General features: G+C 34.8%; 1 pseudogene; it reads right to left on the bottom strand.

Annotated features, from left to right (window-relative positions):
• On the bottom strand, positions 1–25,125 carry LOC110258765 (annotated as a pseudogene).
• Positions 25,126–25,386: the final 261 nt, after the last annotated feature.

Here is a 25,386-nt window from a genome sequence, read left to right on the forward strand (position 1 = left end):
CTAATCCACTGGAACACAGTAGCCAATGACACAATATCTGATTAAGACTGCAAATCAAGTTAAGACAGTAAAATCAGGTCAATGCCTACTTCTTAAGTACATTTTGTATTTCATTCATTTTCTAGAGGCTCCAGTCTTTCTCTCTCTTTCTTTCTCTCCCTCCTTCAATTTTTAACCTGTCTTTTGCATAATTTAAGCCTTTCTCATTTCAGGGTTTTTATTTTTCTTATTCTACTAACTTCTGGAATTTCTTTTCCAGAATTTTTGCTTGGCTGGTTCCATCTCATTTTCTCTACTATCAGATGAACTCTCCTCTTCACACAAGCTTCGCTGATGACTTTCCCTAAACATTCCTCTCAGTTATACTCTAAAACGTCATCTGGTTATACATTTAACATCAATTATCACAAGGTAGACTTTAAAAAATACTTCTTAATTTTGTTTTCATATAATTATTTTTATTTTTATTTTTCTGTTATAGCTGGTTTACAGTGTTCTGTCAATTTTATACTGTACAACATGGTGACCCAGTTATGTCTGGCCACTTATGATGGAGCATGATAATGTAAGAAAAAATATGTATTTCCTAATTTTTATTTTCTATGTTTTTCCCTGACAAGCTTGTAGTCCTTATAGAGGGAGGGATTATATTTATTCATTCATGCTGTGTCAGTCACTTATAAGTTGCTAAATACATATTATTGAATGAGTAGAAGTCTAATAGAAACTAGTTTTTAAATAAATATTTGCAAATCCACAAATTGGATTAAAGCTAGGGGATAAAAATAAATAAAAACTCTTTAGGAGATAGAATTTTCCCAGTTTTCATGCTGCCAAATATTTTTGGACACTTTTGGAAGAAAATACAATTTCAATTTAGTGGTTTACTATTTAATACGGTAGACAACATTACCAAACTTCCCTACTAGTGTTTTTCTTCCTTTAGTGAAGCAGAATAAGAATGACTCTAGTCTATGCACTTTAGAATCTTGTGTCTGTATCTTGAAGTTATATATCCTTTATGAGAAAAGAGTAAATATATATATTTGTCTTTTAGGGCCACACCCATGGCACATGGAGATCCACAGTCTAGGGGTTGGATCACAGCTGTAGCTGCTGGCCACTGAGCCACATTGGGAACTCCTATATTGTTTTCAACTATGGGATAAATGATTCTTGCTGTTTTATCCTAGAGGGGAGTTTCTAAATCCAAAGGATGTGTATTTTCTTCCCATTTTGCTTTCATTGGAGAGACATAGAGGCTTTTCACACCTATCCCTAACTAGATATGTCGGAAGACTAAGGATTTAGACAAATTGTGTATTCAGTTATGATTTTCTTATATATATATATATATATATGATATTACAATATCAGTTACAGTATTTGAAACAGGCATAACAGTTAAAACACCATTTTTATTTTTAAATATAAAGCATGTGTGCAATAGGAAATTCACATTAATTATCAATTGTTTTCTTTTTTCTTTAGTTTTTCATTTTTTGATTTTTTATTATAGCTGGTTTACTTCAACAACTATGAGGTACATTGATTTTTTGAAGAATATTTGCTCTGTATGAAGCATTGAATACTCCTATAGGAGTAAGTTAGACAGAGATTAATTAGACAATACTTTTCACTTTTGTTCTGGAGTTGCTTTCAAACAGAGGAGACAATATAAAAAAGGAAGCTGAGGTCATAGAGTGAAAACTAATATCCAGAAAATTTTAGGGCTGATTGTGTGTGTGTGTGTGTGTGTGTGACTAGTTAGGTTGATAAGGAGGCTACACCAAGACCTGAAAGATGAGATAGAACCATCATTAAGCATTAAGCACATCAGTGGGAAGAGCAGAGAAGGCAAGAGATGGAGTTCCCATTGTGGCACATTGGTTTAAGAACCCAATTATTATCTGTGAGGATACAGGTTTGATCTTTGGTCTTGTTCAGTAGACTATGGATCTGGCATTACCTCAAGCTGTGGTTAGGTCATGGATGTGGCTCAGATCTGACATAAGCCTGTAGCGGTAGCTCCAACACAACCCCAACCTTGGAAACTTCCATATGCTGTGAGTATAGCCCTAAAATAAAGAAAAAATAAAGGAAAGAGAAAAGCTTGTATATAAACCAAATGTAGGACCCAGCCTGAAGTGGAAAATGTCAGGGTAATCAGTGCACAGTGGTCAAGAGGGAAGCTCGTAGAATGTAAGCTGTGAAATGTACACAACAGGGATCTGATAAAAGAATGCTATTATTTTTTTTTAACTCTAGGGCTCACAACCTATATTGACATCAAAATAACTCCATTAGAATAATAACTAATAACAAAATCATGACCATATAGATGACACAGAAAATTGCTGTCAAACATCTTAGCACATAGCTTCCATTTAATTTTGCTATGCCAATAGCAAAGCATAACATTTACTGCCTGCTCACAATATCTAAAAATTGAATTTCTGGATACACATTACAACACTTCACCTTGCCTCATGGCAAAAAAGAAGAATAAAGCCCATGACAGTGTAATAACTTTGATGTCTATAAGAACCTTATGATGAATTTTTTTTCTGTTTTAAATATGAATTTAAAGAACTGGGAAGATCATCATGGGATCCCTAAACTTAAGGATTTTTTTATTAGAGTATAGTTGACTTACAAGGTTGTGTCACTTTCTTCTGTACAGTATAGTGATCCAGGCATACATATATTTTTTACTCAGTATATCTTCCATTATGTTTTGCCCTAAGAGATTGGATATAGTTCCCTGTGCTGTAGAGTAGGACCACATTGCTTACCTATTCTAAATGTAATAGTTTACTAACCTCAATCTCCCTGTCCATCCTACTTCCTCCCCTCTCCCTCCTGGCAACCCCAACTTTGCTCTCCATATCCATGACTTGTTTCTGTTTTGTAGATAGTCATGTGTGCCATAGTTTAGGTTCCATATATAAGTGATAGCATATGTTATTTCTCTTTCTGATTTACTTCACTTAGTATTAGGATTTCTAGTTGCATCCATGTTGCTGCAAATGACATTATTTTGTCATCTTTATCATTGAGTAGTATTCCATTGTGCATATGTACCACATCTTCTTAATCCATTCATCTGTTGAGTGACATTTAGCTTGATTCCATGTTTTGGCTATTGTGAATAGTGCTACAAATGAACACACGCGTGCATGTACCTTTTTGGATTATAATTTTGTCTAGATATATGCTCAGGAGTAGGACTGCTGGAACATATGGCAGTTTCATATTTAGTTTCTCAGGTACCTCCATACTCTTTTCCACAGTGGTTGTACTAATTTTTAATATTTTGGTAATTTTCCAGCATTAAAATTAGAAACATAATTTGTCTCTACTAATAATTAGGCAAGAGCTCTTCTGGCCATTCATGCAGAAATTATTACCTGTCAGTTAGATTCCACAATTTTTTCCTCTGCTCTGTTCTATAGGTTTCCCTAATTACTTCAAAGGAAGTAGCTTTACTCATTAAACATATTACTTAGCAATTCAATGCTTGCTTTTTTTTTTTCATCTGTAACACAAACTTTTGAAATAAATCTTGGTCTTAGTGGCTTTTTACAGGAAATTGCTTTTGCCAATATTAGATTGTAAATCATAAGATCTCTATATCAGAATTGAAAAAAGCAATAGTATTTATGATCCAAAGACATTTCTGGAAATGCAGAAATCCAATAGCATTTTAATTTGAAGGAGAGTGTTGGTCAAAAAAAAATTGCTGCAAATATCAAACTTATTGGGAAACATTAGGTGCACTTGCTTCCAGTTTCACTCAGAAAATTTATGTCACCAGAGGAGAACTTCCTCAGATTCTTACACCTCTGTCTATGAATTTCCCAGCACCAATTCAATTATATTCTACCTTATTGAATCTTATAAATACATTTTATGTGCTACTATCCAAACCTCAAAACCAACCTCACAGACACTGTCCTCATCTGTTAATATTTTACATTGGTAAAAAATCTCATCTATGGATTGAATAAGCAGCGAGGTCCTACTGTACAGCATAAGGAACTATATCCAGTCTCTTGGGAACTACATCCAGTCTCTTGATAGAACATGATGGAAGATAGTATGAGAAAGAGAATGAGTGTGTATGTGTATGTGTGTGTGTGTGTGTATGTGTATATATATATATGTATGTATGTATACATATTATATATGCAGTTTTCTATTTCTGAATATGAAGAGAAATGAAATCATCTTCAAGTAGAAACTGAGAAATATTTAAAAAGGAAAAAAAAAAACACTTGGCTTTGTTGAGGACATGAAAGTTTTGCAAACATTTGAGCAAGTCAAACCACAAATAACTGTGTCATGGAAAATCATATAGAAATTTCCAAACCCCAAGGGGAACTGAGAGCCAATTCTGCAGGTTCATGACCTCTCACAGAAACCTCTTTAAATTCCAGTTGGAAGCCAAGGAGGAAACTCTTTCTTTTTTGTTTTATTTTTTTTTAATTTCAGACCATGTTGAAGGCAGTGCTTGAGAAGCAGTAGGGATAATATTCTACTAGAGTTGCCCTTCCTCTCTCTCAGACCTAGAATTAAGATCTGGAACCCTGCTTCACATTTTGGCAAGTTATCAAATTGACTTTTCTCCATATAAAATAGGAGATTGTCATTACCAGAAATTTCAAGGAACTGTCACATAGTGAGATTTATAATAAATATTTCTGTATTTTCACAATTCAATTTTAAATTGTAATGCAGTACTTAAAAGCATGAATATGGTGGTCCAGGCTCCCAATTTTAAGGCAAGTTAGTGTATCACATAACTGTATATACTTGAGCTAGTTATTTAACCATCTTTGGTCACAGAATCTTTGTTTCTAAAGATGGTTATATATTAATAACCTCAAAGTATTTGGAAACAAAGAAAATAATAATGTGAATTCCATTGGATAGCACTTAGCACATATTAGGTCCTCAATATATAGCCACTGTTTGAATGCAAACATTTTTTGTTGGACTACTCATACCTAATTTCTTCAGGTTAAGGAGATTAGACCTACCTTCAGTCTTTCTTCTTCAAGTTAAATCCAAAAAACTGTGAAATGCAGGGGAATATTTTGTAATAGCTACTCAATAGCATTTTATTTATTCTCTCAATATATTCTCATTTATTGTTAATTCTCTATTGCTGTCCCTCATCCTGGTGTTTTAGATTAAAAGCCAGATTTTTTTGAGTGATATGATTCACATAGGAACATGGTAATTCAAGTGCTGTTTACCATTTATGGTGTTATGGGTGTATCATATAGAACTTAATATTCCCACAACAAAATGCTAAGGAATGGGCCAGAGAAGGACAGTAAGGGTAAGAAGGAGTTTCTTACTCAAGCCACAGAGCAGAGCCTTCTGAATTAATATTTGCCCACTTAGTTTTCTCTAAGATCACATGATGTCATAAATGGTATTATACTTCTGCCATAATTGTTAAGAATATTTAAATGGGTGAGATCTGATCTTCCTTCATGCTAGTTGCAGTTTTATCTCTCTCTTTTAAAATGAGCTAAATTGCAAGACAACAGAAGGAAAGAAGAATTAGATGTCCATCAGAAAAGAGACAAATAGGAATATTAAGTTTATTTTTTTTATAATTCCAGAAACAATACCTGTAAAAAAAGTCAAGGCATTTAGGGAATTCAACAGAGAAATGCTGAGGGTAGAGAAGGACTCTGAAATCTGAAGAAAACATATTTCTCAGATTGTCAAGGGAAGAAATATGCATAACTAGGCAGACAAAGAATCCAAAGAATCAATCTTTTATTGCTCAAGTAAATAATAATCCTGGACCAAAAAATACAGTACATTTAAGGAATTTACAAAGTAAAGTAATTCAAATGGGATTTTAATCTAATAACTTTATATTGATTTATAATTCTAAAACACTAGTTAGAGTGACAAACTATTGATTTCTTACATAGTTTTGAATATATATTTTAAATTTGAAGCAAGAATTTATATTATTTTCCTAATGACGCTAGAATAATATTGTTGCCAAAATGAATGGGAAGGAAGTGTGGGCAGTGGAAACAGCGGAGAGGAAAAATTCTAAAGTCACAATCCCAGAAGTTGGTGCAGAGCCCACAGTTCATGTTTTGAGGGGCCATGAACAAAGCTCTGATATTTCTTCAGCATTTAAAGAATATGACTATAAAGAAAGACCTGGAGGTCCCAGCTGGCAAAGTTGTATAAAGATCTTGCATTGTTTCTACTAAGGCTCAGGTCACTGATGTGGCTCAGATTTGATCTCCTGACCCAGAACTTCTGCATGCTATGGGTGTTGGCAAATAAATAAATAAATAAATAAATAATACGAGGAAAGAAAAAAAAGGTTGATCTTGGAATCTTCTAGGAGAAATAGGAACAGAATAAGATATCTACCATAGGAGTATATGAAGTTAAAATTGACATCAAAGTGAGTACATAGGATAGGGAAGGCTGGGCCCATTATTCATCTATTTGTGGATGATTTAGCATAGCTAAATAATTTTTTTCAAAAATTATTGCAATAATTACAGTGTTGTGCTAGTTTCAAGTTTACAGCAAAGTGATTAAGTTATACACATTTTTTTTAAATTCTCTTCCTTTATAGGTTATTAGAAGATATTGAGTGCAGTTCCCTTGGCTATATAGTAGGTCCTTATTTGTTGTCAATTTTGTACATAGTAGTGTGTACATTTTTTATTTTATTTTTTAAATTTTATTTTGATTTGCATATAGTTGATTTAGAGTGTTGTGTCAGTTTCTGCTGTACAGCATAGTGACCATACATTATTTTTCTCATGCTATCTTCCACTATGTTTTATCCCGAGAGACTGGATATAATTCCCTGTGATATACAGTAGGACCCCATCACTTATCCCTTCTAAATGTAATAGTTTTAAACTACTAAACCCAAACTCTTGGTCCATCCTTCTTCCTCCCTTCTCCCCTTGGCAACCACAAGTCTGTTATTTATATTTTTAGTATGTTTGTTCCACTTTTGTAAGTTAATTATACTGAATAGATAATGAAATTTTCCTTAAACCCTATCTTCATTTTCTGAACTGTTAAATAATGGAGAAGATTGTGTCATGGGTTTTAAACTTGATTTTTGATGTTAAAACTTCTTATAATTATATCAATACAGGTATTAAAAATAAAATTCTCTATTTTCTAATGTTCCCTTCTTGATTTTAAAATTATATTAAAACATCTGTACAACTGGGCAGAAATAATGTTTTCATTTTTTTCATTTAACAAGTAAGATTGCTTAACCCTCCATATCCTTATATTAATAATTACTATTTTATACATAAAATACTGTGATATTAATTTGTAGAGGCTTTATTTATATAATAATCTACTTAATATTGAGCATTTTGGAAATTTTCAAATTTTCAATAGTGTAAATGACACAGTGTCACCCTCCATTATAAAACTTACAGCACCTCATTTCACTTTTAGAAAACTTTTTAGATATGGGGTCACTATAATTAAGAATACAGACTTGTTTATGATTCTAAAAATAGTTGCTGTTAGTTTTCCTGATAAACATCATCTAATATTACTAGGAATAGTCTTCAAAACTGCACGGAGCCAAGAATATACAAGGAGCCAAGGAAGAGAGCTTGCCTGAATGGTGCAAAACCGAGGGCAGGCTCCTAATCAGAAAAAGGACCTTGCTTGATGGCAGAAAAACCTGAAGGCAGGTTCGTAACCAAGGAATGGAGCTCACCTGAATGGTACATGCTGAAGGTGGGCCTCTGGACAGGATAAAGCCTGCCTGTATGGTCCAAGCTGAGGGCAGGCCTCAGGTTACATGGCTCTCATGTTGATGTTGATGGGGAAGAATTGGGGCTTTCCTGGGAAAACAATTTCCATGTTTGCACTGGAGAACATGGATTGTTTCTTGGGTGAACTAGTCTTTTCCTGTTGTTTTATTTGTTATTCAGTTTTCCTCAGTCTTTCCTGATTATTTGCTTATTATGCTTATTTCCCATTCTTATTTTCCTGTGGTGATTTGTGGTTTAACAAAATTACAGTAATAAAATAATATGAATTTCATCGTGAAGAACTTTCCCCTATTTTAAATCCAACTTAATTCAAACATAGTGTTTATCTACTAACTAGTTATACAATAAACTTTAATGAAGTCTATAGAAGTTAGACATATATTATTCTTGATCAAAAGAAACCCAGCTATGAGTTTTGTCCTTGATTTTAGAAACTTTTAGAGTTATCTAACTAAGTTGATTTGTATGTTTTCACTCTGTCTCTCAGCCAAGGACACTTTGAAGATAGACACTAATCTGAAGACAGGATTTTTTGTGTCTGTAACTTCTTCAGCTTGTAAAAATTGGCTGCCCATGAGATGGTTTGTTCTGGGTCTCCTCTTTCCCACATGATATGCTGTGCCTGTTTGTCCTTGAAGTGTACTCACTAAATTTACTTGCACTAAAGATTTTAAAACATGACGTTTTGCTACTTTACCATGTGATCAAAAAACAAATCCTAATAGCTAACCAGTGTACTTTTAACAATATGATGTAATCCGTAGTAAAAAACTGTCTGTATAATCAACCACTTATGCTAATAAAACTTGAGCAGTCCAGCGCCCTGAAAGAAGGGACAAAGAGGCTGTCTTCATATCAAACAAACACCGATGCCATGCATCTCCTATCAGGAAAGTGTACACTCCCTGGCAGCCGGAGTTGGGCTCCAGCACAAACCTTGGAAATTAACATTTTTATAGCATTCTTAATGAAGCACCAGATTTTATTCATATTTCACTGTTTTTTGCCACTACTGTTCCTTTTCTGTTTTAAGATTTAATCCAGTACAACACACTACATTTAGGACAACCATGAGGGCACTCTTCTCTTCATTGTCAAAATTTTCACACTAATTTTGGAATTTCCTCTTCACTGGTAAAAAGATGGTGGTGCCTTGTTTATACTTAATGAGTATTTCATTTGTAAAATACTACTTCTCTTAGAAGCTCCCCAGATACAGGAGGTAGACAGCCTAAGAATTATTTAATTGTTAGATTAATATAAACCCTAGTTCTTTCTCTCCACCCTTTTCCCTATTTGATTTTCTTTGTACACCAAAGCTACCTGAAAAAGAAGTAGACATGTGTGGGACTGAAGGCCACAATAATTTATTCAGGGATTATTAGAGACATTTTAAAATGTTCCATATTTAAACAAGACCATATCTACACTGTGACCAACACAAAGGTTTTATATTTGTGAATAAGTAGAAGAATACATAGCAATACTTAACAGCCTTGATAATGGGAAATCAGACATCAGGAGTAAAAACATTGTCATTTATGCTTTGTGCCAGTGGCTCTGAGAACTTATTCTTATCATTTATTATTTTCTCATGCACTTTTTCCTGTGTAAATATTTTTAATCAGTATTACTTTATCTGATTCTCACGAGCCCTATCAATAGACATTGTCATTATACTCAGTCATAAAAGTTATAATCCAAGTCTGAGTATTTTAAGTAACTTTCAGATCACATAATATAACTAATTAGAAGAGCATGGTTTTTACTCTAGCTCTGGTTTGTTTTCTTAGCAACAGCCTGTAGCTGGCTATAGAGTTTATAATGCAAACATTATTTAAGAATGTCTTTTAACCTGGAAGCATAATGGAAATAGTTATTTCAGAATAAGCAAAAGTCAAATATAAGTTAACATGCAACTGTAAATGCATTAGTGTAATTAACAGTGTAAATTATTTTTGTTGGCTGTGTCATTCATGAAAATCAGCTTATTTTCAATTTTCACTGTAACTTTTATTTTTCTTTCATTCTATTTAAAAACTATGTATTCATACACACATATGTCATTTGAAGAATAAGTTTCTGTTATATATATAAATATAAATATATATATATATATATATATATATATATATATATATATATATATAAAATTCTTCAAAACTGTGTCTTGCTATGGAAAATGAAGTCAAATTTGGAGTAATAATCTTGATGCCCCATGGAAAATCTATCTGTGGGTAAGATGTCTTGCTTTTTAAGTGAGAGAAGAGTAACTAAAATTGGTAAGGGCATTTTATCATCAGCAACTTCTTCACATTTTCTTATTTGACCCTCATTATAATCCTGTGAGCCAGGAGGTTAAGGAGTAACACCCGACATTACTGTAAAGTCATATACATTTGAAACAGATATCCTTGGTACTTGATCAGATTGTGCCACATTATATAAACATTAGAAAATACTTGGTAAAGCCTCAAGATTCTGGCTATATTCAACATACTCTCTCTCTTCATTAATGGTGTGGTTGTTGCAAATTTGCACCTATAACTAATCGGTCTGGTATCTTATGATTCTACATCATTTGTTGTGTCCTTCATCAAGAGACATCATTCAAACATGAACATGGGTATCAGAAGATTTTAGCTTCCATGGGTGGATAGAGATTGTAGAAAGACCACTCCTGCTCTCAAGTTCTTGTTAGAAATATTTTCTCTTCTTTCCATGTAGAGCCAGTGGGAAGGACATGGATATGGAAGCCAGAATTTGGGGGTTAAAATTCTAATCCAGGAGTTCCAATACTGCTACAGCAGAAATGAATCTGACTAGGAAACATGAAGTTGCAGGTTCAATCACTGGCCTTTCTCAGTGGGTTAAGGATCTAGTGTGGCTATGAGCTGTGGTGTAGGTTTCAGATGTGGCTTGGATCAGACATCGCTGTGGCTGTGGCACAGGCCAGTGGCTACAGCTCCATTTGGACCCCTAGCCCGGGAATCTCCATATGCCATGGGTGCGGCCCTAAAATAGACAAAAAGACAAAAAAAAAATCCAGATCCAGTATCTGTTATTTGTTATATTTTATCTCTTTAAGCATGTTTCCTACCTGTAAAATTGGATATTAAGATCATGTATATGGTTTCCTATACGTGAGACCCTGAATAGACTGATTTAACTCAGTCACTAGTATATATTGTTATTTTTTATAAATTTCTCTTCTTGCTTTCCAATGATGAATTAAGAAAAAAAATCAATACATGCATATTTATTATTAGCCATGGTTAATCTCTTAATCTCCATATTGTTTCTTCTCTCTTTTTAGCTAAGCAAGTCCCTTGGTCAGGAATGTCACAAATATCACCCTCACTCCCATTCCATGCACATGGCAGGCATGACTAATAAACTGCCATCATTTCCTCAGACATTGGATGTTAATTCAGAATCCTTTTCACAATTCATTACAGGAAAACACTACTAAGTGATGGGAGTTGACAATCGAGATAAAAAAACAAACATGTTTCTTATCCCTGCCACACATGGATACCTACCACATGTGGATACTCACATTTTGCCTGTAATTATATTATGGTTATCCTAAAGTATTTAAGAATTTACATGAATTTCAATTCTTCCTGACATTCCACTATGAACAAAAAATTTCTTGTTTTGGGAGTTCCCATCATGGCTCAGTGGTTAATGAATCTGCCTAGGAACCATGAGGTTGTGTGTTTGATCCCTGGCCTCGCTCATTGGGTTAAGGATCCGGCATTGCCATGAGCTGTGGCACAGGTCACAGATATGGCTCAGATCTGGCATTGCTGTGGCTGTGGAGTAGACATGTGCCGTAGGCAGGTATCAACAGCACCGATTATACCCCTAGCCTGGGAACATCCATATGCCATGGGTGTGGTCCTAAAAAGACAAAAGACAAAAAAAAAAAATTCTCATTTGTATTCACAATGGGAAGAAAAGCATAAGCACATAAGATAATTTTTCATGTATATGTACCATCTCATTGGTTATGACAATATTAGAAATGGGGCTGAGACAGATTTTTCTTTCTTATAATTGTAGATTCCACATGCTTATCAGGGTAGCTTTCACTTTTTCCTTGGAAACATGGAAAACCAAAGTTTTGTAACTGAGTTTGTTCTCCCAGGTCTTTCACAGAATCCAAGTGTTCATAAGATATTATTTATTGCATTTATGATTATCTATATTGCAACTCTTGGGAGCAACTTGCTGATTGTGGCAATCATCACTTGCAGCCCAGCCCTCCTGGGCTTTCTTGGCTTTTCTGTAACACTTTGCTGAGGTGGAGGTGATTGTCATCACTTCCATGTCCTATGACTACTATGTGTCCATCTACAAACCCATGCACTACTCATCTGTCATGAACTGGAGACTCTGTGGCATTCTAATTTGGGTGGCCAGGGCAGGGGGCTTTCTACATCCCACTATAAATATTCTCTTCACTTTCTAACTGCCCTTCTATGACCCCAATGTCATCTACCAATCCATGTGTGACTTTTACCAATTACTGGAACTTGCCTGAAATGACGCCCATATTTTTGGCCTTTTGGTGGCCAACAACAGTGGGTTTATCTGCATCCTAATCTTCTTCTTGCTTCTTGTTTCCTGTGGGGTCATCTCACTGTCTATGAGAACCCATAGTATTGAGGGGCAGAAGAAAGCCTTCTACACCAGTGGAGCTCACGTTTCTATTGTGGTTTTGTCCTTTGTCTTGTGCATATTTGTGTAGGCACAACCTCCTTATGTTTTCTCCTTTGACAAGATGGCAGCCACATTTTACACTATCCTGATTCCCTTGCTCAATTCTTTGGTATATATTTTCAGGAATAAGGAAGTGAAGAGTACCATGAAGAAAGGGTGCCACAGAAGAATGGTGGTTCCTAATGAGAAATAAAACATGAAATTTTGAGAAAATTTTAAGTAAGTATACAAAATGTCAAATTTTCTTAGACAAAAACTTTTTATAGATGGACCTTGTTTGACCAGTGGTAACATCATGCAATTGCATTAACATGGGTCCCACAAATAATGTTTTCACTTTTAGATCACTTATGAACTCTGATTTGTCAAAGCTCAGTTGTCATCAATTCCCATTTGCATTTTCCATGATAAAATTACCAGACTCAACTACATTCAATAGAACCCTGGCCTTGAACTGAAAGAACCTCCTTGCTAGGTAATCAGGTCATTCAACCTACAATGAATTTTAATTCACACAGTTAGTTCACTCAGAGTTTGAAGGGACTCCTGGAGATCACTGAATCAGGTTTTTTGTTGTTGTTGTTGTTGTTGTTGGTTAAAGGGTCTCTTTTGAAAGTGTCTTTTACAAAGATTCTCACCGGAACTGGAAAACTTAACAATTCCCTCAAAAGTAGGGAGTTAATTTAGGGCTCTATGACTGGGATATTTAATGCAGGAACTCATTTATTTGCTTTTGTTTTCCAGTCCAGGAAATCTTATAACACTACTATACATTTCATACTAAAATTCAAGTGATTTTGTCATTAAAAAAATTTGGATTCTAGGCTCAATTCTCTTACTAATTAAGCTTGGTGGGATATTATGCTTCTCTCAATTCCTCATATTAAAGGCAGATTAATAGAAAATTACTATTTCTTCTGCACTTTCTCTAAGAGGGACAAAGGGATTCTTTCTTTTCATGTGTTACATACAGTTTGGTATTTAGACAAAAAAAATTAGAGGTATGTCTTCATTTTCCCATTCAATTGATAGGAAATCTGAGGCTCAAAGACTTTAAGTTACACACCAATAACCTTCCTCTGAATTCTTCCAGTCTATTTGTAACAAAAAAAAGGACAGGTCTAGTGATGGGATTTTTCTGTATAATGTTTCTTTGAGATACTAGGGCTAGCTGGTTTCCAAAGGATATTTAACAAAAGTGCAAAGTGTGGTGCAATATATTCATGGTATTCTCCCACTGAAATTTCTGCCTCCACCTCTCTCCATTCACCTTTACTCTCAACCTCTCACTACATCCTCATTGAAGGTACCTAGTGGGCAACATCATGATTACAGGTTATTCTTAGTCTAGAGTGCTGATTGTAACATGGTCTTCCAGGTAGGAAAGTAACTTTATAACATAATCTATCCTATCTTTAATACCTTACAACCATTTGAAAGCAAAGGTCTAACTCTTTTCTATAAACAGAAGGATATGTATTGTTAGAAATAAGAAAATGTGTGTGAGATGAGAATTCAATAATTCCTTTCCCTTTACCTTATTTCCTGTTGTCCTCCCTAAATTGATTTGAAAACATGGGTAGGATTAGAAATTGAAGACCTTAAGGTTAAAAATGTTAAAATAAACAAATATGGATTATTGCTAGTTGCCTTTTGTATAGAGAAAAAATGTAATTCAAGAGGTTAAAAAATTTTTGTTTGTTCACGTAATGTAAGTTCCCATGGTGGCTCAGCAGTAATGAACCTGACTAGTATCCACGAGGATGCAGGTTCAATCCATACCCTTGCTCAGTGGGTTAAGGATGTAAGGTTGCAGTGAATAGGTCACAGACATGGCTCAGAACCCAATTTGTTGTGGCTGTGGCATAAGGCCAGCAGCTATAGCTCCGATTTGACACCCTCACCTGGGAACTTCCATATGCTAAGGTTGTAGCCCTAAAAAAACTAACTAACTAAATAAATAAAATGAATTCACATAGCAGATAAATGGTAAACCAGGGTTTAAGTTAACAGTAATTTCATCTCTGAGCCTTTAACTCTTTTCAAAGGTTTTTATCCTCTAGAAGAGATGGCTTAAGCAGATGTTATAAAGAAGGAAACAGCATTTCCTCACATCAAGTGATATAGGTTGAAGTTTGACTAATTGTCCCCAAAGTTTGCTTTTGCTTTTGCCCTTGGGCTGTCTAAGCTAGGTAACTGATTGCATATATTTTGGGATTGGTTGGGGAGAAATAGATTCCTTGTAGCTCCTGAGGCCTAAAGCCTGTTTTAGGCATTTGCAAACATTTGTGGGAATTACTACAAATATCCAACACAATAAAAAGAAAACACTTGAATTTATGATTTACCAAAAGTGATACTCTTTTGTGAGAGCTGGCTTCAGAGGCACTTCTCATTTGAAGTTCAGGAATATTTTTCACCATCAAGTTTCCAAGAACCAAATTAAGAAACTTCCCCCATTTTTACCACCTTGCTCTCTGCTCTTCTACAGAACTTGTTTTGTTTAACCCAGTGTTTCTGAGGAGGAACCCTGTGAAGTATGGCCACATGCATACTTCATAAACTCACTACATTCCATAACTGTTTGTGATAAAATACACCAATCAATCTCAATGAAGTATAGTTTATGTATTTTATTCTGGATCTATGTAATTCACCTTCTAAGTAAATTAAACTTGAATATAAGAAAATTAGAATTTATTGGAAGTCATTTATTCTCTCATAAGTAAAGAGGTATGTTTTCCAATCTGTCTGAAATATTTTATTTTGTCTTCTCAACCCTGACCTCTTAGAATCTTTACTCAGTGTGTATTATAACAAATGATTGAGCTTCTGGGGATGAGACTCACCAGGGAAGGGTTAAGGTGGTCCAGGGTTCTTAAGCCTTTCCCGACCCCAGCACAAAACTATGCTGTCTCTCAAATGCATCTCTATGCACAGAGGATTCAGTAAACTGCACTGAGGCCAGCTTGGCAGAAGTTTCTATCTTAGGGATGGCTGTGTTTGAAGTTTTAAGTCAGTGGGACAAAGTATAAACAGGGTTGCCCTGTCTACACATCTGGGTTTTCAACACCCTTCATAACCTTTGCTTGTGACCCAAAGGTGCAGATCCTCTCTGGTTTGGGGGCAAGTGTTGGTGTAATGGGTCTGGGAGAGAGAAAGTCAACTGGGTGATGAAATTTCAGTAAAATCATCCACTAACATTTTTGCTCCCCTTCCTGGATACTATCCTGAACTCTTCTCTCTCTGGTGTCTGCTCACTCTCACTCTCCTCTCTCCTGCTCTGACTTCATTTAATTTCTGCTTCTTTCCACTTCTTCAGTATTATTCATTTAGGTATTTATCTTTCTGCTTTGATATTAGCCTTAATATGCAGTTTAAGTATCTTGTGTTTGGAGTCAGGACAGCTATTTAAGGTATGAGTCAACATTCTTCTCAGTTGGCTAAGAAATTTAAGATTCAATCTACATGATGATTGGGATGTTATGTTTTATATAACAAGGAGAGTGAATGCTAGGGGGAGAGGCAATCTAGTTGAATCCCTCTCGAGTTTTAATCTGCCTTAGGTAAAACATTTTGTATCACAGGTCAAACTTTGTACCTAGAAAAGAACAAAACAAATAGCCACACTTACCTTGCCAAAAAGTATACAGGTCAGATGACATAACACAAGTGAAATATTATTTGGATGACATGATTATAGTACAAAGTAATATTTAATCATAGCTGCATATGTGCTGGCTCTATCCCTGGCTGGGGAACTTCCACATTAGGTGGGAGAAGCCATTAAAATATATATTTAATCAAGGCTTGCCTTATTCAATTAAAACCTGCAGGGGCTGAGGAGATACAGGAGGCCAAGGAAGGGAACTAGCCTGATGGCCCAGTTCCGAAGGCAGGGTTCCTAACCGAGGAAAAAAAAGCCTACCTGCTGGCATAGTTCCGAGGGCAGGTTTAGACATAGGGAAAGGGGCTTTCCCAGCGGCACAGTTCCAAGGGCAAGTTCTAAAAATAATGAGGCTCACCTGCTAACCCAACAGCAATGACAACAATAACAAAATGAAGGCTTTGCACAATAGTGCAAGAATAAAAATTGCTTCTTGGAAAATTCAGTCTTTCCTGTTATTTTCTTATTACTCAGCCTTTTCTGTTATTTGTTATTCTTTGTTATTTTTCTATATTGTTTTGTGGTTCAATAAAATTGGAACAACAAAAATTGGAACAGTAATAAAATAATAAGAGTTTCACCTTAGTGAAATTCCCCCTATTCAGATCTAATACAAGCAAAAACACAGTGTTCATTGGTTTGTTACAAGTAAAAATAGGATTTAGAGTTAGGTAATCATGGAGTGTACAATAGGTTAGAATAGGTTAGACATACATCATTCTTGATGGAAAAATATAATCTTGCTTTTAATAAGTTTTGCAGGGAGCTTTTAAGTTTTATGAAATTAAGTTGCTCTGATATAAAAAAATATTTTCTCATACTGTCCCCTGACCATAATGCTTTGAAGTTAGTACCAGAAGCTTTAATCAAAAAAAATGAATTTTTGTAAATGTTAAATCCTTGTGCTTGTGACCTTTCTAGTTGTTAAAGATTAGCTTAAAACAATAAAGGGCGGTGCTTGCTAAAAGTAACCACAAGACATTTTATACTGAATTGCCTTATTTTTTCATATAATGATTTTCCACATAATGTTTTGTACCCATTATAATTTTGCATGATGCATTGCATCCATTAGTTTTAATTAAAATTCTTAGAACATATTGTATATCTACTGTACCATGTAGTCTAAAATATAACTTTTGAGGATATGATCTAAGCACTGTGATGTAAGCTACAATTAAGCTGTCTATATAAACTGTTACCTATGCTAATAAAATTTGAGCAGTCCAGCGCCCTGAAGGAAGGGACAAAGAGGCTGTCTCCGTGTGCTTTGCCGACAGTGTCCATCTCTGGAGGGGGTACCCTGGCTGCCGGAGCTGGGCTCCAGCAAAAACCTACATAGTAAATAGAAGCATAGAAGATAGAGGCAGATTTCTATCAGAGGGAAAAATGGAATACTTTTGACACCAAATATATTTGAATTGGTTAAACTATAAGCAGGAGAAAGTAAAACTTAAGAGTTTGGGAAGTTAAAATAGTTTCTGTAAATATTGTGATGTTCTCCCAAATTAGACTTAGGATGTTTGAGGAGGCTTAGGAAATAATGGCTGAATTCAATAGTAAAACTCTGAGGTGTTGCTGATCTAACCTAATGCGTCCATCTTGTCAAGTGCTGCTTTCCTGTCTTTATGTCTCCAAATCTTCTCTTTGCTTATTTAAAATAAAACAAAGTAGAATTATGTGACCTGGCTTTCATGGTTGTATATTACCTGCCCATAAATTTATCTCTTACCACTTTTAGTTTAATGAGAGTGTAATTTTTATGGAGAGGATGTCTATTTTTCCTGAAGCAATGCATGCTGTTCCCTTTCTAATGATATTCAATGACTGTTCTCTCCAAACTGCTCCTCTCTTCACAGCAAAGAGCTCCCCCCTTTCATCTTTATCCCCCTATTTGAAACCTAATGTACTGAAATTCAGTAATCATTAATTTATTTTCTTTTTTATAGTCATCAGAGACAACTGTGATTCCTAGTCAGAGAGTGTAATTATTATAATACCTCTGATTTATTCTAATATAATTTTAGATAGATTGCAAGGAAACCTAAAATTTTATTTCTATATATAAATCTATTGGAAGTAGTTGGAGATTTGGCTTACTAATATTGAAATATTGATCCTACTTAGGGAGATCCAGTATAAGCTTATTGAATACTTGTATTTCAGACAACCGTCTTGGAAACTTCTGTTTAACACATTCTAAGTCATTTTTTCCATCACATTTGAAACTTCACTGTCCAAACACTCTCTAACAATCTTTCTACTTTTAGAAACAAAAATCCTTTGCTATTGTCACATAGAGTTGTAATTTTTATGTAGTTAATGATCTTATCTAGATGTATGTCATCCCACCAACTTGGTTGTAAAGTGTTTGAGGACATCTTTTGCTGTTCTATCAGTTGACTCCAGATATGAGTTAGTTCTTTGTACTAAATAATAACTGAGTTGATGGTGTTTTTGATGCATTGAAGGATTAGTGATTAATCAGAATGAGGCAGAGTATCTCAAAACTCATATTAACATAAATTCTAGGTAATTCAAACTTATAAATATTATGAGAGAATAAGAGATAAATCTCCAGTTGAAGTAATAGACTAAAATGGAAAGGGGAGTAAATTTTATAGACTTTATCATAAAATAATTTTATAAAAGAGCTTAAAACATAAATACAACAAAAATTACAGATAAGATGTACATATTCATAACATGAAATCTAGAAGTAAAATATAGAAAATATTTTATACTATTTTTATTTTTTATATAATGATTTTTTTCCATTAGAGCTGGTTTACAGAGTTCTGTCAATTTTCTACTTTACAGCATTGTGACCTAGTTACACATACATGAGTACATTCCTTTTTCTCACATTATCATGCTCCATCATAAGTGACCAGGCATAGTTCCCAAGCTACACAGTCAAAATAGTTTCTGTAAATATTGTGATGTTCTCCCAAATTAGACTTAGGATGTTTGAGGAGGCTTAGGAAATAATGGCTGAATTCAACAGTAAAACTCTGAGGTGTTGCTGATCTAACCTAATGCGTCCATCTTGTCAAGTGCTGCTATCCTGTCTTTATGTCTCCAAATCTTCTCTTTGCTTATTTAAAATAAAACCTCTTGCTTTGCCTAGCTCCACAGAGTTCCTGTCTACTTGCTAGATTGGATGTCACCTGATTCACAAAGTGCAGAATATAGGGGAAAAAGCCTTTAAAATGTAATCATTTTATTTTTTTTTCCTTAAAAGAATGAAATGATAAAGAGTAGCTAAGGAGTTCCTCTTGTGGCTCAGCAGAAAAAATCTGACTAGCATCCATGAGGATGCAGGTTTGATCCCTGGCCTTGTTCAATGGATTAAGGATTTAGCATTGCTATGAGATGTGGTACAAGTTGCAGTTGTGGATTAGATCTGGCATTGCTGTGGCTGTGGTATAGGCCAGCGGCTGTGGTGTAGGATAGCACCAATTCAACCCCTCTCTTGGGAACCTCCATATGCTCTGAGTGCAGCCCTAAAATATGAAAAAAAAAAAAAAGATTAGTTAAATCACATACTCAAAATTTGGTAAGGAGGAGTTTAAAAATCAGTTATCTGCACTTTTGGGACAGCACTCCTCCCATGACATTTTGATTTTGCTTTACTAAATTTCAGTGACAAATCTACCTCCACTGCTATGTGCATCATAATCACCATTTTTGTCATGATCTCAATCATCACTATTATCATCATCATCCTGGACCATGTATAAAATTCTTATATAAAACTTTAAAAGGTAAGAATATGTATGTGTGTATATATATATCTATACTATTGTTAATAAGATACATAATCAAATAAATGTAATACTTTATGTTAGATGGTAAAGGATATACATGAGTTGATGAATTTAAATATAACTACCTATAGAACAGGAGCTAACACTGACATATACATATGTCTAATTATAAATAAACCTACAGAATGGCATGACTGTCAAAAGAACTGCCAGCAAATGTTCTCAGAGCAGATGCAGCAGATAATTTCCAAATGTGTATTGCTGATTTGAGAATGAAATTGGGAGTATGAGCATATCAACTATTCTATTGACAGTTGTTCCATTTCTTTGATGATATCAGTTTAAAGTTTTAAATATTTCAAATATTTTAGAAAGAGTTCCAGACATGGAAGATTAGGTAAGGCACACTAATGTAATGTGAGTATGTGGATTTGGGGTAATTCTAAAAATAACTTCTAATACTTTTTTTCATTTTTAAATTCATAGATAAATTAAAAATTATATACAATCATCATAGGATTAGATGTTAAGAGTGCATTAAAGGAGTTGCAATAATTCAAAACCAACTAATTTGCAGCCAATATTGAAAAATAGAAGAGAGGAATATGTGCTGGGTAAAGATGTGGAGACAAGTATGTGTGTCCTACTATATCACACAGTTAGGAAGTAAAATAAGTGCATGAAAGCTTTTCTTTTAGTATTATGGTTGGAGTAATTCAAAATGGGTTCACAGTAGGTTAAATTAATATGCTCAAAATGTTTATTGGTTCTCTGAAATCTTTTTTTTTCTTTTATTCTCCCACTGTACAGCAAGGGGATCAAGTTATCCCTACATGTACATATTACATTTACATTTTTCCCCACCCTTTGTTCTGTTGTAACACGAGTGTCTAGATATAGTTCTCAATGCTACTTAGCAGGATATCCTTGTAAATCTATTCTAAGTTGTGTCTGATAAGCCCAAGCTCCCGACCCCTCCCACTCCCTCCTTCTCCCAGCCACAAGTCTGTTTTCCAAGTCCATGATTTTCTTTTCTGAGGAGATGTTCATTTGTGCTGGATATTAGATTCCAGTTATAAGTGATATCACATGGTATTTGTCTTTGTCTTTCTGGCTCATTTCACTCCGTATGAGATTCTTTTGTTCCATCCATGTTGCTGCAAATGGCATTATGTCATCCTTTTTTATGAATGAGTAGTATTCCATTGTGTATATATACCACCTCTTCCTAATCCAATCCTCTGTCGATGGACATGTGGGTTGTTTCCATGACCTGGCTACTGTGAATACTGCTGCAATGAACATGCAGGTGCATGTGTCTCTTTTAAGTAGAGCTTTTTCTGGATATATGCCCAAGAGTGGGATTGTGGGGTCACATGGAAGTTCTATGTATAGATTTCTAAGGTATCTCCAAACTGTTCTCCATAGAAGCTGTACCAGTTTCCATTCCCACCAACAGTGCAGGAGAGTTCCCTTTTCTCCACAGCCCCTCCAGCACTTGTTCCTTATAGATTTATTAATAATGGCCATACTGACTGATATGAGGTGATATCCCATGGTAGTTTTGATTTGCATTTCTCCTATAATCAGAGATGTTGAGCATTTTTTCATGTGTTTGCTGGCCATCTGTATATCTTCCCTGGAAAACAGGCTATTCATGTCTTTTGCCCATTTTTCCATTGGTTAATTGGCTTTTTAGCTGTTGGGTTGTATAAGTGGCTTATATATTCTAGACATTGTCCCTTGTCCATTGCATCGTTTGAAACTATTTTCTGTCATTCTGTAAGTTGTCTTATTGTTTTCTTTTTGATTTCCTTTGCTGTGCAAAAGCTTTTCAGTTTGATTAGTTCCCATGGGTTTATTTTTGCTTTTATTTCTTTTGCTTTGGGAGACTGACCTGAGAAAATATTCATGATGTTGATGTCAGGGAGTGTTTTGCCTATGTTTTCTTCTAGGAGTTTGATGATTTCCTGTCTTATATTTGAGTCTTTCAGCCATTTGGAGTTTATTTTTGTGCATGGTGTGAGGGTGTGTTGTAGATTCATTGCTTTGCATGCAGCTGTCCAGCAATGCTTGCTGAATAGACTTTCTTTTTCCCATTTTATGTTCTTGCACCCCTTGTCAAAGATTAATTGACCATAGGTGTCAGGGTTTATTTATGGGTTCTCTATTCTGTTCCATTGGTCTGTCTGTCTGTTTTGATACCAGTACCACACTGATTTGATGACTGTGGCTTTGTAGTATTTCTTGAAGTCTGGGAGAGTTATGCCTCCTGCTTGCTGTTTATTTCTCAGGATTGCTTTGGCAATTCTGGGTCTTTTGTGGATCCATATGAATTTTTGGGTTGTTTGTTCTAGTTCTGTGAAAAATGTCCTGGGTAATTTGATACGGATTGCATTGAATCTGTAGATTGCTTTGGGTAGTATGGCCGTTTTTACAATATTGATTTTTCCAATCCAGGAACATGGAATATCTTTCCATTTCTTTACATCTTCTTTGATTTCTTTGATTAAAGTTTTATAGTCTCAGCATATAAGTCCTTTACCTCCTTGGTCAGCTGTATTCCGAGTTATTTGATTTTGTGAGGTGCAATTTTAAAAGGTATCGTATTTTTGTATTCCTTTTCTAAAATTTCATTTCTGGTATACATAAATGCGACTAACTTCTGAATGTAAATCTTATACCTTGCTACTTTGCTGAATTTATTAATCAGTTCCAGTAGCTTTTGGGTTGAGTCCTTAGGGTTTTCTAGATATAGTATCATGTCATCTGCATACAGTGACAGTTTGATCTCTTCTCTTCCTATATGGATGCCTTTTATTTCTTTGGTTTGTCTAATTGCTGTGGCTAGGACTTCCAAAACTATGTTGAATAGCAGTGGGGAGAGTGGGCATCCCTGCCTTGTTCCAGATTTGAGTGAGAAGACTTTGAGTTGTTCTCCATTGAGCATTATATTTGCTGTGGGTTTATCATAAATGGCTTTGATTATACTCAGGAATGTTCCCTCTATACCCACTTTGGTGAGGGTCTTGATCATGAAGGGATGTTGAACTTTGTCAAATGCTTTTTCTGCATCTATTCAAATGATCATATGATTTTTGACTTTTTTTTGTTAATGTGGTGTATGACATTGTTTGATTTGCGTATGTTGAACCATCCTTGTGAGCCTGGGATGAACCCTACCTGGTCGTGGTGTATAATTTTTTTGATATGTTGTTGGATTCGGTTGGCTAAGATGTTGTTGAGAATTTTTGCATCTATATTCATCAATGGTATTGGGCGATAGTTTTCTTTTTTGGTGGTATCTCTGTCTGGTTTTGGAATGAGGGTGATGGTGGCCTCATAGAATGTCTTTGGGAGTATTCCTTCTTCTTCAACCTTTTGAAAGAGTTTAAAGAGGATGGGCACCAATTCCTCTTTATATGTTTGATAAAATTCACCTGTGAAGCCATCTGGTCCTGGACTTTTATTTGTAGGGAGTGTTTTTATAACCTCTTCAATTTCATTTCTAGTGATCAGTCCATTCAGTTGGTCTGTTTCTGCTTGATTCAGTTTTGGCAGGCTGTAAGATTCTAGAAAATTGTCCATTTCTTTCAGATTGTCAAACTTGTTGGCATATAGTTGTTCATAGTATTCTCTTACTTTTTTTTTTTTGTATTTCTGCTGTATCCATTGTGATTTCTCCTTTTTCATTTATAATTTTGTTTATTTGGGTTTTTTCTCTCCTGTTTTTACTGTGAAATCTTTATATTTGCCAGGAGTCTGAGGTAATCCTCAGAAATATTTATTTGTCCATGTTTTCACTCAGTGCCTCCTTCAAACATGCATTATTTAATTGTATTTTTATTCTATCAAACCAAAATTGAAAATACAAGTGAGAAGATTAAAGAACTTATTTACTATATAATATTTCATATTTTTCATTATTTTTTAAGTCAAAAATATTAACATATTGAAGCCTGGGGGTTTTTTAAATAAATTACTTTTTACTCATAAGACATCATTATTCTTTAGGCATAGAGCATTGGAGATACTTTGCCTTCTCTAGACTAAAAGCAGTAAATTGTGGGTTAATGTTTAAGAGTATCTAAAAGTACATTACAAAGTAGAAATGATAAACTTTTTAGGGGGCATGTAAATTTTTTTCATGTTTCTCTTATAAGTCTAGGGCAAACTTGAACATATTTAAAATTAAATTTATCACAATATTTTTTAAACAATAATTTTCTGGATGCTGCAATCACATCCTTGTTCTAAAACTGTATATCATGGGATTAAACATTGGAATCACGATTGTATAAAACAGAGAGAGCAGTTTGTCAGTTCTTGCAGAATGACTGGATTTGTGCCTAAAGTAGGAAATGGTAGCAGATCTAAAAAATATGAGCACAACCAGCAGGTGAGAACATGTGAAGAAGGCTTTGGTTTGAACTCTGGCTGTTGGCAACCTCAGAATAGTGGAAATGATTTTGCTGTAAGATGCAAGTATCAACATTAAAGGAACTGTGGCAACCAGCAGAACTATTACATAGACAGAAAGCTCCTGCACAGAAGTTTCTCCACAGGCTAACTTCAGAATGGGCAGATCATCACAGAAAAAGTGGTTAATTTTTTAAGAATTACAGAAGTGCAGAGAAAAAACCTGGTATGTTTGTCTGATCTGCACTGGGATTCCACTGATCCAGGAGCCAACAGCCAGCTGGATGCACGTCTTGTGGTTCATGACTAGAGGATAGTGCAGAGGGTTACAAATGGCCATATAGTGGTCGTAGGCCATCACAGCCAGGAGGAAACATTCTGTGGCTCCCAGCATAAGGAAGAAACATATTTGAGAGGCACAGTTCAGCATAGAAATGTTTCTATCTTGTGTCCAAAGATTGACCAGAATCCTCACGAGAGTGACGGACACATAGCAGATTTCCAAAGAGGAAAAATTTGCCAGGAAAAAATACATGGGTTTCTGGAGTGCAGTGTCAAGCTTAGTTATAATTATGAGGCTATTTCCAATTAAGATAATGATGTAAATAATGGAGAACACTCCAAAGAGTAACCCTTGGAGGTTTGGAATGTCAGAAAATCCCAGGAGTACAAATTGAATCACTGTGGACACGTTGTCTTCTACTCCCATCTCTTCATATTTCATCTGTGTGAATGAGTTATATATTCATTTTGTTTCCTTGTTTCTTTAATTTTTAAGGACAACATATAAATTCCATTATGAAATTATCATTCTACAACTCTCTCTTTGAAATATTATTACTTGATTCTTAAACAGAATGATTTAATATGCTCTGTTATTCCACTTTCATTGGGTCTTTTTTTTCTTATGTAAAACAATATTATATTCCTTGCAAACTTTCCTATAAAAGCAAAGTCTATGACTGATAAGAGGTCTAAAAGTGTCAAGTAT

The sequence above is a fragment of the Sus scrofa genome, unplaced genomic scaffold, assembly GCF_000003025.6.
Source record: "Sus scrofa isolate TJ Tabasco breed Duroc unplaced genomic scaffold, Sscrofa11.1 Contig42, whole genome shotgun sequence".
NCBI classification, from domain to species: Eukaryota; Metazoa; Chordata; class Mammalia; order Artiodactyla; family Suidae; genus Sus; species Sus scrofa.